General features: G+C 37.9%; 1 long non-coding RNA gene across 1 annotated transcript; it reads left to right on the top strand.

Moving 5' to 3' along the window:
- The first annotated feature begins 1,003 nt into the window (after positions 1-1,003).
- Positions 1,004-6,686, top strand: LOC135249177 (uncharacterized). The gene is made up of 2 exons (XR_010328610.1): positions 1,004-2,924; positions 4,051-6,686. It is a non-coding gene; the product is annotated as an uncharacterized LOC135249177 (long non-coding RNA).
- The last annotated feature ends 6,865 nt before the right edge of the window (positions 6,687-13,551 follow it).

Genomic DNA, 13,551 nt, shown 5'->3' with positions numbered 1-13,551 from the left:
TATAATGCCATAAAGACTGCATCGGCAATGGTTCTCTCGATTAATAGTGTAGGGAAAAACACCTCCACGAATTATAGAACAGTAAGGATAAATAATTTAAACGTGTCCATTTTATTAATCCTCACAAAAGTACAATCAGTCTCATAAAATTAATTAAATCATGATTATGAATTTCAATATAAAATTTTTAAATAACCAATGATATAACTTGCGTAAGTTCTTTGAGGTGGTAGGCTCAAGCATTTATCCGAATAATAATCAGACCGATGGTTCAATGAAATAGAATTTAATAAACAAAAAACAAACAAACTAAAATCATTAAAGGTTAAATAGAAAATGAAATTAAAGTGGAACTAGACTGTTCTGCATTCTAGTCATATGTGTGCTCACCAGCACACGTGGGACAGGGAACAAAAGCTCCTCTGTTGGAGTGTACTTATGAATCAGTTTTTAGCATGTGCTGCTAAAAGCTGGCCTGGAATACAGAGCAACAGCGTGGGCAAAAGGCTACTGATGTTAGCTACGTCTAGCTAATTTCAGCATACCTTTGAAGTCTACATGTATGAGACCATATATCGAATGAGTATATCAGTGCATGAGAGATCACATGCACGTATCTCAGTTAAAAGGACGGCAGACTGTAAGCTAATGTTAGTAATAGATATACGTTAGCTATGCGGGCTAAGCGGCTGTAGCTAATTAACAAAGACCCTGTTTACACTTGGTTTTAAAATGCGTTTCGGTGATCCGAACACAAGTGGACAGCCGAGACACATCACCGTTCACACCTGTGTCTATCATGTGTCTCCAAGGTGTCCAGCTGACCACTTGTGTTCAGATTTCGTTACTGCCTACGTCACTTCCGCTAGAAGGCCAAAGGGCCCTGCGCACAGTTATTACGTCATCCATCTTCCTAGCAATACCCTCGTAAACAGCCCAGTTACGATAGGAGTCGTCTAGATTTCTCTGGACTGTATCTTCTGCCCAAATGGAGATTAGGCATCTGGTTTCACTTGCACTCAAACCACGTACATCAGTGCTTCTCTCCATTTTTTTGAGTGTTGGCACGCTGTCACCAAAACAACCACCACGTCCTGCATTGACAACGTATTTTCCTGTTACTTCCTTGTTTACACTTGTATTTAGCGCTGTCCACCTGTGATCCGATCGCCCAAGACACATTTTAAAACCGAGTGTAAATAGGGTCAAAGACACACAATATAATTTAAATACGACAATACATACAATCAATGACACAATTCCTTAAAAACAAAGAACAAACAGAAGTTTCCTATGCTAGTTGATGCCTGGATGTTTGTCAGTCTTACTGCATGAGTGCAGATGCTTCCGTATGGTGCAGGGTTGTCCAAGGAAACTCTTGTCTTAGGCACCTGCTGTGAATCGGTTACGCTGTAGAAAAGCCGGCCCTCATCTTGGTTCTCTTTAGTCGCTTTTCCACTGCAAGGTACCGGCTCAACTCGACTTGACTCGACTCTACTCAACTTTTTTGGTTTTCCATCGGGCAAAAGTTGTGGATAGTACCTGGTACTTTTTTTGGTACCACCTCTGTCGAGGTTCCAAGCGAGCTGAGACGATACCGAAAGGTGACGTGAAAAAACTGCAGACAACTGATTGGTCAGAGAGAATCGTCACTAGAATCATCACTGCATCCAGCAACCAGAGTCGCCTTGTCGTCTGAGCTCTGATGTAGGATTTCCCAAACTCTCCTGTTTTTTTCAGCAGTCTTCTGTCTTACTGCCTTCAGCCTCTTCTGAAACAAAATTTGTCTCCTTACTGTGAGAAACAGCCACATACTGAGAATGAAGAACATCATCCCTTTGATATCCTCCATTGTTCCTGTGTGCGTCGCGTTGAAGATGACGTCACGGCCGTTTCACGCGGCGTCGCTATGATGACCAGCTACATTGACCATCTACATTGACGGGGATACTATCTGCAGTGGAAAACGAAGTACCTGGTACCAAAAGCGAGTTGAGTCGAGTCGAGTTGAGCCGGTACCATGCGGTGGAAAAGTGGCATTCATCCTGGAGCTGGAAGTTACTTTTGCTTTCCGTTGCTGGAAAGTACATAGACTATACGCGTTCAACTTGTTGCTATGTTGCAGAATGATAGCAAGTGTAAAGTTGGTAAACAAATTGATCCCTTGATGGATCAGTTTCCTTAGCTTACATGCAGTATAGCTAAAACGTTTACTTTTAGTTACAAATGCTGGTCGTACCTGTCACCCGAGAGAGCTAGTGCATCTCTCCACATGTTCCTTTACAGGCAGGTCTTAGGCCTGTGTCCTTAGATAGTGCCTTGTGCACCTCTCTTCAGTTCAGCAGCAAACAGCAGAAGGGGCTAGGAGAGACAGGAATGCACATTTTACAGGCAGCGACAGGAAGTATCCAGTCCCTGTCATCAAGGTCTGTGATCCTGTGATTGTGAAGTGATGTCATTGCACCAAAATAATGCCCAGTCCTTACAATAGTGAGGAGAAAAATGTAGACCTATTTTCTCTTTATGTTGTACAAGTGCAAAGCAGATATTGTTTATGCTGTGCAATGTTAATGTGCTGTCAATGTGGGAAAGTAGTGATAAAAAGGTAATTCATGTGAATTGAAATATTACAGATGAATATGTTGTTATTTCAGAGAAAGTGTTTATTTGCTGGGTAGATTTGTATATACAGGGGTGCCTGATTGTATTTAGGCATGTCTTGTGACGTAATGGTTGCAGATACGACTAAATAAATGTATGATTACTGAAAGCAATGTTTGTAATGCAAACTATAATAAAAATATAACGTGTAAGAAATGTGGAAGGAGGAAGCAGATAGACAGTTTTTCATACTGTGTTATTTTACAGGTTGTTTACAATGGAGCAGGAGCATCAAGTCCAACTGGAAAAGCAAATGATACTGGGTACATTCACAACGTCTGTCCACGGTTGTAGGGATCAAAAAGTCTGTATTTTAGGGCTGTTTTGCAGCAGAGCAAATTTTCAGATGTTGTGGTTTTTCGTCCAGAACAGCATCCGATGTTCAGCACTGCAGAGCAGAATCATTAATTGAATGCAAAATCAGTTGGTATGACTAAGCAGTAGGTGTGTGCAGTCTGCAGATGCAATGGCTATTAAATGCTATGAAATGTATTGTAGTGAAGAAGAGAATTCATGAAGTTCAACTATTCAGAAATGTGCCCAAGGTAGTGCTGTAATGACCTAGTGTAGTTGTTATAGTGTAGGTGTTAAGGATGTACTTATTGAGAAGAATATCTTGGTGAAGAGTAAAGGTTAAGCTAGAGTTTTTGTATGTTTGATTTGTTGGAAATAGTAAAGATTTGCATGTATTATAGAAATATATGTATGTTATATGTTTGCTTGTATATGTAAGCTGGGTGAATTGAAAACCGGTGATGTTGTGCTTATAATTAGAGAATGTTAGCATTTTTTAGGATACAGTTGTCAATGTAAAATGTATAGAAGGTTTTGGAAATGGAGAACATTTTAAAATATGTAGTCATTTTTTAATAGGACACCTGTGAAGCTGGACGATGTTATAATGAAGCCGTCTTTGCAACATAAGGGGAAGACATGATGTACTTTTTGTGTACAAGTCAAAGCTGTCCTGTGTGCGCAATTTGTTGTATAATTTTAATAGATAGTTTGAAAGGGTCATGAAGATGATGAATGTGGCACAGAGGTGTTGGAATGTGAAGAATTGTATCAGAGTTTATTGATGTATGTACCTATTTGTAAGTACATGCATAGAAATTGTGCTTGAAATTGTGTTTTATGCATATAAATTGTAATTTTTAAATTATTTTTATCCTTATTATTATTATTATTATTATTATTATTATTATTAGAGGTAGTAGTAGTAGTAATAGTATTAATAGTGTTAGCTATAGTATTATTATAATTGTACTGCACATTAGTAAAAATATAGTTTTAGACAATAAATTAAAAATGTATGTATTATACTGAATTGTTATGCACTTTCTGAAGCAATGCTGATGTGCATCTTTGGCATTTTGTTTCCAACTGTAGATCATCATCACTTTGAAGGTCTTGGCATTCTACAGTAAGGGACATCATGTAACAAGGAGGGGACATGCCTGCCGAAGACAGTGTACAGACAGTTCTGGATGGATAAACTTGACAGTATGGGAACAAAGTTGGACCTTGGGAAATTGAAGGGTGCGTCCATTTAGCAATTTCAGGGACACAAAGCACTCTGATGAAGTGATGACTGATGAAGATGCGGAAGCTGTAGTTATGCAAGGAGAAGTTGTGGGTGCCGATTTAGGGAATGTGAATGAGTGCAGCTAGCTATGTACATTTGTGCAAACTGAATATACAATTTTGCATTGTCCTTATGATTCTACACTGTAAATATGGTTTTAAATGAAAACTATATTTTGAACAAGTCACACATGCAGTTTCTGTTAAAGCAGTTAGCTGTATGTGTGTATGCATGCATACAGACGAGTATTGTAGATAAGAATGAGCCAAGGGTTAAAAACTTTTTAGTATTTTGTGCTGTAGGTAATACCATTTAAGGAAGTAATGTAACAAATCTGTTATTTTTTAGATGCCATGTACATTTGAGGCCAAAAGTTTACATACACCTAGGTTAAAGACATTCCAACTCAATTTTTCACAAATCCACAGATTTCATGTTACCATACATTTCCTATGTTTAGTCAATTAGGGTATCTAATTAATAGCTAAATTAATTAAATCTAATTAATATGTAAATAATAGCTAAGAGACAGATTTATTTCAGCTTTTATGTACTATATCAGATTTTCAGTGGGTCAGAAGTTTACATACACTTTGTTAGTATTTGGTGGCATTGCCTTTTAATTGCTTAACTTGAACCAAACGCCTGGGGTACCCTCCTACAAGCTTCTCACAATACTTTGCCGAAGTTTTTGCCTATTCCTCTGGACAGAACTGGTGTAACTCAGTCAGGTTTGGATGCCTCTTTGCTTGGACATGCTTTTTCAGTTCAGTCCACAAATATTCTATGGGATTCAGGTCAGGGCTTTGTGATGGCCACTCCAATACTTTCACTTTATTGTCTTTAAGCCATTTTGTTACAAATTTGGAGGTATGCTTAGGATCATTGTCCTGCTGGAAGACCCAGTTGTGGCCCAGTTTTAACTTTCTAGCTGATGTCTTGAGGTGTTGCTTCAGTATTTCTAGATAATCCTCCTTCCTCATGATACCATCTATTTTCTGAAAAATAGAAAAGGGAAGTACACCAGTCCCTTTTCCAGCAAAACACCCCCACAACCTGATGCTGCCACCCCCATATTTCACAGTTGAGATGGTGTTCTTTAGATTAAAATTCTCATCCGTTTTCCTCCATACATAGCACTGATCATTATGGCCAAATAGTTTAATTTGTGTTTCATCTGACCAGAGAACACTCCTCCAAATGGCTAGGTCTTCGTCCTGGTCTTGGAGTAGGGGCTTCTTCCTTGCATGACCACCGTTCAGGCCATGGCGATGTAGGATTCTCTTAATGATGGATGTAGATAGTTTGGTACCTGATGCCTCCAACTCCTTTACAATTTCCTTTTTTGTTGTCTTGGGGTTCAGTTGAACCTTTTGGACTAAAGTTCATTCAGCCCTGGGAGTTCAATTGCGTCTCCTTTGTGAACAATGCAGTGTCTGTGTGGTCCCAAGATTTTTATATTTACATACAATTGTTTGTACAAATTCTCGTGGTACCTTCAGTTGTTCGGAAATTGCTTCTAAGGAGGAACCTGACTTGTGGAGTTCCACATTTTTTTTTCTGAGTTCTTGGATTTTCCCATTGTATCAAGGGCAAAAAGGCAGTGGCTCTAAAGGTCGACCCGTAAATACAGCCACAGGTGCTAGTGAACTATGACAATTGGTCCATCAAAAGCTTCTAAAAAGTCATCACATCTATTTATGGAATCTTTCAGACTTTTTAAAGAGACATGGTGTATGTAAACTTTTGACGCACTGGAATTCTGATATAGTGTATTAAAGCTGAAATAAATCTGTCTCTAATTGATTGTTTTAAAATGACCTCTGATGTGAACAAAGTAGATGCCCAAATTGACTTGCCAAAAGAAATGTATGGTAACATGAAATGTGCGGAGTTGTGAAAAACTGAGTTTGAATATCTTTAGCCTAGGTGTATATGAACTTTTGGCCTCAACTGTGTATAAATGGTTCACACACTTAGAACATGGTCTGTACACTACTTCCTGCTGTATTTATGAAATGTGTGGCATTGCTCTTAACAGGAGCAATTTTACACATTTCATATACATATAAGCAGTGATGTTCATCACTTTTGACCATATCCTTCTAAGAAAAGAAAAACCGGAGCCCATACTCATAACAAAAATTTTTAAAAAACTTTAATATATCATAAATATCTGGGCAACAAACTTGTTTCAGACTCAGCTGTCCTCAGTGTCTCAATGCTCTCAATTGATTGTAGTCTAAGCTTTCTAAATCCATAAATGACCTCCCTACGGTTCCTAGCTATTCCTAGCCAGCATGACCTGATCTCAAGCAAAATGCACTGTTCTGAAAGGTGATTGCAGCTAGATAATATAATTCACTGAATTTATCTGCTTGCTTTGATAATAATCCAAGCAGTACAAGGTGAAAATGATTAAAGATGTCATTGTGCTTTATGTCTGTGTTTTTTAAATCATGAAATGCATGCTAAGAAATGACAAATCCACTGAAAAATGAACATTTGTTTCCTTAGAAAAGCGGTGAGTAGTAGCCTACAATTAAAAGGGAACCGCAAAGCGGTAGCCACTGACGTGACGGTCGGTCTATCATAGCACGCAGACAAATTTTCAGTTACTGAGCCCATTGAACTATGAGTTAGCCAAGAAATAATAAATAAATGTCAAAATGCAAAGATTATGTAAAATCTTGATAAATTAGGCTTATGTATTATTTTATATTCATACAATCGTCATCTTTGTAAATGACGTTTATCATCTTCATCATCACCACTTCACCTTAATCAGCACCATAGCACCATTCAGCACCATAGCATAAACATAATTTAAGAGCAAATTAAATATAGATATTCTCATTTTTAAATTTATCTTGGCCTATTTATTTTTCATATGTGATTAGTCATCATCAGCACCATCATCATGCAAAGACAGAAATACTACAACTAATAACAATTTAATGATATTAAGCAATGAGAATGTAGTCAAAATTATATGGTGGAATCAGCATATTAGAATCTTAATTTAAGAGCCACATGTTCCAGCTTTATTACTAATCACTTATTTATTTGTCACGAGTCCTCCCCATGAACAATGGGCACAAGAAAATTATGGCAGGTAAAATAATTATTTGTAACAATATATTAAAATAGCAATATAATGAAAACAATAATGGCGGTGGATTCATGTAATCCTACGTCATGGTTTAATACTATTCTGATACATTGGTTCTGTGCAAGCAACTCTGAATTCAACCCTGTTCTACATCGATGAGTCAATAACAGCCTCATCTAAATCTTATATCTTCTTCCATAGGACTAAATTTGTGCCTGGAGAGTAATTCATTCAGTGTGAAGAAATTTTAGAGCTAAAAACTCCTGTCCAAAAATTTAATTTGGCCAGCGTAAATTCGTAGTTTTGAATGGACTTCAATGGGGAAATGTTCTTTTTTGGCACCAGAGACTTACTAAACTGCAATATCTCGAGTAACCACTGGAGTTTATGAGCTTAATGGAGAATGGCAATCCTTGGTCCTCTAACATCACTACATCACAGACCATTCATGGCCATCACCTGGTGCACACACTTCCCACTTTGCAGGTAGCTGGAAGTGCAACGGCACAACTGGATACTGGATGCATGGAATGTTTACAAGGGTGGCCTTATTATGACCCTACCTGACCAAGTCAACTGAAATAGATTCATTAATCACTTATCTATTGATTTCATGTGATTAGGGATACAGATATGCATTTGTTAGTCACAGATTCCCCAAAAAAGAAGATACCATGAAATGAACAGAGTACCGATCAGTATCTTGTGTGACCACCATTTGCCTCATGCAACGCAACACATCTGCTTCGCATTGAATTGATCAAATTGTTGATTGTAGCCTGTGGAATATTGACCTACTCCTCTTCAATAGCTGTACAAAGTTGTTGGATATTGGTAGGAACTGGAACACGCTGTCGTATGCGCCGGTCCAGAGCATCCCAAACATGCTCAATGGGTGACATGTCTGGTGAGTATGCAGGCCATGGAAGAACTGGGACATTTGCAGCTTCGAGGAATTGTGTACAGATCCTTGCAATATGGGGCCGTACATTGTCATGCTGAAACATGAGGTGATGGTGGTGGATGAATGGCACAGCAATGGGCCTCAGGATCTCATCACGATATCTCTGTGCATTCAAATTGCCATGGATAAAATGCACTTGCGTTCTCTGCCCATAGGATATGCCTACCTATACCACCACCCCAACCCCACCATGGGCCACTGTTCACAACGTTGACATCAGCAAACTGCTCACCCACTCAATGCCACACATGCTGCCTGCCATCTGCCCTGTACAGCTAAAACCGTGATTCCTCAGTGAAGACTGTTGAGGACTGTTCTTCAGCATGCCAATTGCCATCGAAGGTTAGCTCTTGCCCACTCACATCGATTGTGACGCCGAACTGCAGACAAATCAAGACCCCGTTGAGGGCGTCGAGCACGCAGATGAGCTTCCCTGAGGCGATTTCTGACAGTTTGTGCAGAAATTCTAAGGTTGCGTAAACCAACTGTTTCATCAGCTGTCCGTGTGGCTGGCCTCAGATGATCCCGCAGGTGAAAAAGTCAGATGTGGCGGCCCTGGGCTGGCATGGTTACATGTGGTCTGCTGTTGTGAGGCCTGTTGGCCGAGCTTCCAAAATCTCTGAAACGATGCTGGCGGCTTATGGTGGAGAAATGAACACCCATTACTCTGGCAACAGCTCTACAGGACATTCCGGCAGTCAGCATGCCAATTCATGATCTCTTAACTCTTGAGGCACCTGTGACATGGTGTTGAACAGCAAAAAACTCAACATTTTAGGGTGGCCTTTTATTGACCCCATCATAAGGAACACCTGTGTAGTGATCATGGCTTTTAATCAGCATCTTGATATGCCACACTTGTGCAGGAGATGGATTATCTTGACAAAGGAGAAATGCTAGTTAACAGTGATATAAACAAATTTGTGGGCAAAATTTTAGAGAAATAAGATCTTTGTGCACATAGAACACATCTTTGAGGTATTATTTAAACACATTAAATGGCTGCAACAATAAAAGTGTTGCGTTTATATTTTTGTTCAGTATAGTTTTCATCTAGACATCTGAACCTGCTTGAAGGTGTCTGCAGAAGGCCTAGGACCAAAAAAATCTCTTTATTTCTTCTCAGTCTAAATGTACTTTTGCACAATCATGCTTCTTCACAGTCCAAATGTACTTGCATCTTCACATACACTATGTCCATAAGAAGAATCTGTATGTCTGTATCCTTCATGTTAGTTTGTGGTCACACATAAAAGCACACATTTCTATGTGCTTATGTCTTGTGATGCCTTCGACACATATGTGCATACACATCAAGTACACAAACTTTTCTTGCTCCTCAATTCTGTCATTATGTTCTTTTATGTAAAGTCTTCATTGAATCAATAATTGGTTGTTTCTAGTCTATGTGAAAACGTTCTGCAATTACCCGCAGTTCGCTGTCATGAAAAATGTAAACTATATTATCTTGTTCAATATATGTCAATGAAAAGACAACTCTTCTACAACATTGTTAAACTTGTGATATAAACAACATGTACAATCCCATTCTCAAACATATTATCAACTTTTACATTCAGACACTCTGTCACGCTGACAACCTTACATTTATAATTATACTTCAAATACGAGTAAAACTTTATATATACATATATATATATAACATATTGTGCAAATTTTCTAATTTCTGACACTTTCCCAGCCCAATCCCTGCATCTTCTTTTTCATCTTAATTTTCATGTCTTTATGAAAGATGTACTCAGTAATCGTTGACTGTTTTTAGCATTGCTATAGTTTAAGTACTACAGTAATCACCTAAAAATATAAATCATACAAAAGTTGAAATATTTCAGATTCACAACTGCATTTAAGTCTTTAGGCACTGTATAATTCTGATAAAATGAAACACATTATCGCAACAAAGTCTTTCACTGATCATAATATGCTCTTGATGCAACGTCATGCTTGATGGCTTGATGATCATTTCACTTTAGCTCTTATGCTGGCACCTTGTGGCCTTTTGCTGTAAATTCTTATACTAAACCCGACGTCAGATACATGGACACTGAGTATTTACACTAAAATTCCAACACTCTGAAAAGTCCTCTCGAACACATACCAACAGCTGAACTGAAATCTGAAAATATTTAACTTACACAGCATCACTACTGTGAAGAACTTGCATTTAGCCTCAATAATTATATTTTTGTCATACCATCCACTTACCAACCACAAACTTATAGATATTGCCATTTCATAACATTGTATCCAAATTTCCATTTTAGCACAGTTGCCTCGCAGCAAGAAGTTTGTGGGTTTGAATCTCGGCTTGGGGCCTTTCTGTGTGGAGTTTGCATGTTCTCCCCGTGTCCGCGTGGGCTTCCTCCCACAGTCCAAAGACATGCAGGTTAATTGGAGTCTAAATTGCCAATAGGTGTGAATGTGAGTGAATGGTGTGTGTTCTGTGATGGACTGGCAAACTGTCCAGGGTGTATTCCTGCCTCTTGCCCAATGCATGCTGGGACAGGCTCCAGCATGACCCTGACCAGGAATAAGTGGGCATAGAAAATGGATGGAAATCTATTGGCTTGTGGTGGCCATTCTTCTCAAACTTTCTTCCCCAATTTATAGATATGCTCGTCAAATTTCACTTTGATATAGCAAATGGTTCAGCAGGAAACAATTGACCCAAAGCATAGATATTTTTGTTTCTGCTGGTTATCGGTCACTGCAACAATTTGAAAATATCTGAAAAAGGACAGTGATTTAAATTTTTAAATGTCACTGCTTTTTTTTTCAGGTAATATTTTCAGGCTGGAGTCCTGATGTCACAGTTAGTGCAACAACCAGCATATCATAGCAAATATCATTACTTTATGTAAAAAATAAAAAAAAACCGAATTTGTAAACAGTTTTTGAGAAGCCACACAATATATCTCCTGTTATCTGGGTCTAAAATTGTGTTCATTTTCACATCTGAGCTCAATAAAATATAATTATTATTAGAACACTGCATACTTTTATTGTAGTCCTGTCATAAATTATATTAAATGCACAAAAATATACCAAATAACTTACCATCAAGTGCCTCAATGACTCAATGGAATTTCCCATATGTGGATTGCCTGCATGCTTACTTTCCTAACCTACTCATCTACCTACCTGCATAATTTACCTGCTTAACTAATCTGTATACAATACAGTGAAAAAGTATTTGCCCCCTCCTGATTTATTCTATTATTGCATATTTATCACACTCTTTAGACAAAATGTAATATTAGACAAAGGGAACTGAGTAAACATAAAACACCTTTACATTATTTCATTTATTTAATAAAAAAGTTATCGAACACCCATATCACCCTTGTGAAAAAGTGATTTCTCCCTTAGTTATGCAATCAACTAATTAACCAAATTCAATTGATAATTAGATTCAGCTGACTGAACACAGGCTTGATTGCAGCCAGGCCTGTTGAATCTAAACCTCACTCATATTGAACCTTACCATCGGAGTAATCACCACAAAGTTCCTGCAAGCACACAATGCCACAATCCAAAGAAATTCCAGAAGAGGAAGTGTTTGAATATATAAACTGTTCGAGTTGTTTAAGTACATCAGTCTGGAAATGGTAACAATGCCATTTCTAAGGCACTAGGACTCCACTGAACCACAATGGAGAACATTTGGAAAAGTGGTAAATCTTACCAGAATTGGCCAAAATGTCTCTGACTCACCCATGAAGTCACAAAATATCCCAGAGGAACTGCAGACCTCTCTAGCCTCAGCTAAGTGCTTTGTTCATGAGTCAAGAATAAGAAAGAGACTGGGCAAAAATCCTTCCAGTTTCCGTGGGCTGAAGCTGAAGTGCAATTGGATTATGCAGCAGATCAATGATCCAAAGCAAGTCCACATCTGAATGGCTGAAAAGAAACAAAATTAAAGTTTTGGAGTGGCTTCGTCAATGTCTTAACTTGTACCCAACAGGATACTGTGGCAGGACCTGAAACGAGCAGTTCATGTTAAAAAAACTCCCAATTTGTCTGAATTAAAGCAGTTCTGCAAAGATGAGTGGGCTAAAATTCCACCGCAGCGATGTAAAAGACTGATATGAAATTATAGGAAGTGTTTGGTTGCAGTTATTGCTGCTAATGCAACCAGTTATTAACTTTCAGGGGGCAATTACTTTTTCATGAGTGAGAGCATAGCCTGAGCAATACTGAAAACATGATATTGCATGTCTGTGGTTCCTATATTACAGACAGAATACCTGAAAATGACACAATATTATTAACTCAATATATTCAACATTATACAAGGATTTATTTAAGCTTGAACCTGAATTACTTCAGAAAATATCCTGTTGTATGAAATGGTAATACATGATGATTAAAAGGAAACTGGGTGACCTGACTAGTCATTTTAAGATGAGAAATGCCTGTATTAACTGATTACACCATCAGCTCTACAGTCTGAGCCAAAAGAATTTTAAATCCAGAGGCAAAAATACAAATGTCAACATACATTAGGCAACACTTACATCTGAGCAATGTTTTCTCACTGTGGTTTTGACAAACTCATATATACAAAAATAGTAAACACACCCTTCATGCAGTCAAATCAGTCAAATTACAAGGAAATCAGCTGATGCAAATTAACCTGAATACATACACTTATATCTGATACTGCTTGACAAGTTGTTGAATGATGATACTATAGCGTTGTGTATTTACATGGGCCGCTTTCCTGCACGTCACTTTTGAAAAAAGCATTAAAAAGATTTTTTTTAAAGACCTAAAAAAAAAAATTATAGCCTGCTAGAACATCATACCAGTTACAAGGTTGGATAAAAATAATTTTATACAGAATATGAATGAGATGTGGTAACTCACTGGAAGATATAGGTGGATCCAATATTATGTAACAGAGGACTGGCAGTATACTGCTTACATCTTTTGCAATAGACAGGTTTATGCCAACAAAAGTGAGTAAAGGACAGGCTCTAATTAAATCTTCATGTCATTCAATGTATTATGGGATGTGGGATACATATATTTCTCATTGAAAATGAAAGTCAAAAATCTAAAATATACTCTTTGAATACATGAAAAACTGTTCCAACTGAATAACAATACAACATTCTGCCACATAAGTTTCTGGTAGGGGGGTGTCTTAAAATAAAGTACATGAGATCATCCTAAAACAAATAAGTGAGATACTATCTACCTTTT

This window comes from Anguilla rostrata, chromosome 2, assembly GCF_018555375.3.
Source record: "Anguilla rostrata isolate EN2019 chromosome 2, ASM1855537v3, whole genome shotgun sequence".
In the NCBI taxonomy this organism is placed as follows: Eukaryota; Metazoa; Chordata; class Actinopteri; order Anguilliformes; family Anguillidae; genus Anguilla; species Anguilla rostrata.
This window is presented reverse-complemented; position numbering and strand designations above follow the sequence as displayed.